We start from the raw sequence: 3,987 nt of genomic DNA on the forward strand, positions 1-3,987 counted from the left end.
CAACGGTGGGGGCACCACAATGAATAGGTTGAACTTTAGTGAGATTGAAAAAAAATTGACTACTGGCGAATACATTCTGGTAACGAAACAGAGCACACGTGCCGCATGGCAAACGTTTTCGTGTGTTTATGAGGCCGCTTCAAATAAATCGGTAGGTGTGTCTCAATGCAAACTATGTAAAAAGCTCTTATGTACTTATTCGGGAACCTTGAGTATATTACGACATGTGTGCAAATTTGAGAAGCAGTTCCCTCACTCCGTAAATATCTTCAAAGAGAACAAAGATTTAGTGGCCGAAAAGTGCGTCAAAATGTGTGCTAAGGACCTGAGACCATTTAGCAGTATAGAGGGGGAAGGATTTCTTAATTTAGGGCAAACACTGATCGACATAGGTAAAAAATATGGCTCAGTTGATATTACAAATATTATGCCTTCCCGAGTGACAGTAGCTAGGAAAGTTCAAACCTTAGCTGATAAAGTACGCAGCAAAATGCTCCCAGATATAGTGCATGCGATTCGTTCTGGTATATGTGCCAGTACAATTGATCTATGAACAGACAATTACAAAGGGGTGCATTACATGTCCGTGACAATGCATTACATAAATTCAGACTGGCGTTTGAATAAATATGTACTGATGTACTCTGCGTTTCCTGACTGCCCAAAAACTGGCTCGAATATTCGAAAAGAGTTGGAAGATCGCTTAGAAACTATGGGTGTTTCTCCTGAAGACATTGCCAAAATTACGTTTGTCACAGACCAGGGCAGTAACATTGTCAAAGCTCTCTAAACATATCAGCGTCTTCCATGCATGGCTCATAGTATAATCACAGTCTGGAAACATGTTCTGAGCGAACAGTTTTCGACCTGAAATTAATATATATATATTGCTCAGGTAAAATAAAAACTTTTAATTAACGTTCGTAATACGACAATGACGCGCGCAGACTAAACGGCTGTGTAGCGCAGCTGAGCGGTAATTTGGGCAGGCAAGCAAGTTTCCCACAGCCTGGCCGGGTTGGGTTCTGCTTGGCTTGGCTGGGAGTGAAGCAGCCTGCCCGTTATGTTGACAACGCGCGGCGGCCTGCCCGCCTGGTCACCGGGCAAGCATGGGCGGGTTAAAAGCGGAACGTGCACACCACCACTGATTGGTGGCCGGTATCCTCTTTCTATAACACAACTGCACGCATGTATTAACAGGGTTCTTTATTTATCAGAACAGAAAATTACTTATTTAAGCACGTTCTTGTGGTACAAGCTCTTCTGTAATTGTCTACGTTAGCGTTACTGTTGGTGAGGTACAAGTCCGCTATGTACACTACTATGGTCGCTTTGTGCCACCTGAGACTGGGGCTCTGCGACTGCGTGTGACTGGGCTGTGACTGAAGACTCGACTCGGTGGTGGCTCAATGGATGACTGACTGGCCCTCCGGTCCGCGGCGGCGATCTAAAGACTGGCGGTAGAGAGGGCGCTGGCGGCGCGTTGCTTGCGAGTTTCTATTTGGCCTCTCTCCTGATAGGCATGTTGCCTGTGCCTGTTATCGATCTTCCCGCAACTTCTTTGCGGACCTATGTGCTAACGACAGCACAGTTTCCATAGCAGGTGACTGTTCTATAACCTGATTTTCGATAAACGTGTACAAGCTGAGGGTCGCCAATTAAAGAAAATGCACCATGGTTGCCCTTGGTTCGTAACAATGACGTCAAAATACACTGTGCTGGCCATCCACGTGCCAGTCATGCACAGAATGGGCAACACACATCTTACAAAAATATTTTATTACTGCCAGGCCACTTAGCTCGATATATGAAGCAGTCTAAATGTCCCATAACACACAACATGTTAACAGTGGCGCTGAGGCACTTAACTACCACACAGACTCGGAAGACAGGGATCAGGCAGCAGTTTTCAACGTCGCATTGGGGGGACTACAAAACATGCAGTTCATATTAGTTCAGGCGGACTTTTACCGTCATCTCAAAAGAAATCAACTGATGACAAATCGATTGTTTGGGTGATCTGAAGTGATACTGCTGGCACGAGACACTAGTGTGAATCAGCCTGCCCCGGTGTTTTATATAGGAACCTCTATCAGACTGCAGCATACGACCAGCAGATTGCTGGCCGCTGTGGCCTAGCGGTTCTAGGTGCTTTAGTCCGGAACTGCGCTGCTGCTTCGGTCGCAGGTTCGAATCCTGCCTCAGGAATGGATGTGTGTGGTGGCCTTAGGTTAGTTAGGTTTAAGTAATTCTAAGTCTAGGGGACTGATGACCTCAGATGTTAGGTCCCATAGTGCTTAGAGCCATTTGAACCATTTTGAAGCAGCAGATTACTGGGGCCATTCCCAAAGCAGCCACTAGCAAGAAGCAGTGTGCGTTACAATTTCAGACAGTCAACACAGGTCTGGACTTGGTGAGCAGGGCCTTGCTCGTAAAGCTCTTTTATGTGAACAACAGCAATAGTGATTCTATTCTTCGTGATTATCGATGCAATAAAGAAATCCAGGGAGGTTCTCTTTCCGCACCGGAGTTGAAGAACATGATTTGGAAGTTCGAATTAACCGGTGATATGGGAATTTCTCCTAGGAGAGGCCGACGGTCAGTTGCGTCACAAATGGTTGAAGAAGTTATTGTTGCCACGCCTGAGAATGCTGGACGCAATGTGCGACCTTCAAGCAGTGAACGAGCTGTCTTGACGACTGAACATTCCGTGGTCTACCGTTGCTTCTGGCGTGGTCTACGCTGCTTTGTGCAGCAGTAGAACAACCTCTAATGCAGTTCCATGCTGACATGGATGCAAATGGTCGTCAAATTAAGCAATATTTGTAACCTGGAACGTAAACGTGATGCTCAATGAACAAATATTATCTTATCATGTCGAAATCAAAATATTTCAGTTGTTTGTTCGTTATTTCTCTTCCGCATGGCATTTCACAGAGTTTCATTGTCCTACGAGTACTTGTTTGAAATGGGGGCCCTCTCAAGTGAGGCCCTCTCAAGTGAACCTCCCTGTACAAGACTTCTCTGCAATTCACACTTAAGGATTTGGTAGAGAATTCGTAGAATCATTTTCAGATTACTAAATCTTCCCCTGCGAACTCTGATTTCTCTTATTTTATTTCGATTGTCATTGCTCCCCATGTAGGTGGGAGTCAACAAAATATTTTGGCTCTTGCAGGACGAAATTAGTGATTGTAATCTCGTGGAAAGTTCTCGCCGCAACAAAAAACGCCTTTCTTTCACTTATTGCTAGGCCAGCTCTCTTATCTTATTCGCAATACTCTCTCCTCTATTTCGTGGTGTTACGAAACAAGCTGCCCTGCATTCAACCATTTGGATGTCCCCGGTTGGTCCTAAATGGTAAGGCTCCTATACTGTGCTGCAGTACTCCAAAAGAGAACGGACTAGCGTAGAGTAGAGTAGGCAATTTGTTTAACAGAGTTGTAGCATCGTCTTTAGCGTTCTGCCAATAAAACACAGTCCTTGGTTCCCTTTCGCCACAACATTTGCAGTGTGATGTATCCAGTTTGTAGTCCCTAGGTATTTAACTGAATTGACAGCCTTTACGTTGGTGTACTATATCGTGTAAGCGAGATTTGCCAAATGTTTCTTCTCCTTTTTTTAGTTTTTAGTAGCATACTCATGCGAAGGAACTCACGCATTTTTATTGTTCATTTTGTATTTCGTTTTACCTCCTGATGACCTTACTAAACGGTAAACGGAAGCATGATCTTCAAACAATCGAAGAGGGCTGCTCAGAGCGTCTTCTGAATCGTGTACATACGATAAGAACAGAGGAGGGCCTATAACACATAAGGCTTCACTTTGACTAGAAAACGATCTATCAATTACTACGAACTGTGTTATCTGGAAGGAAATCACGAATCCTGTCGCACAGCTGAAATTATACTCCATAGACCTGCAAGCTTATTAGAAGCTTCTTGTGAAGGACCGTGTATCTTCAGATGATGTTGGTCACAAGTGGCA

The sequence above is a fragment of the Schistocerca serialis genome, chromosome 6, assembly GCF_023864345.2.
Source record: "Schistocerca serialis cubense isolate TAMUIC-IGC-003099 chromosome 6, iqSchSeri2.2, whole genome shotgun sequence".
NCBI classification, from domain to species: Eukaryota; Metazoa; Arthropoda; class Insecta; order Orthoptera; family Acrididae; genus Schistocerca; species Schistocerca serialis.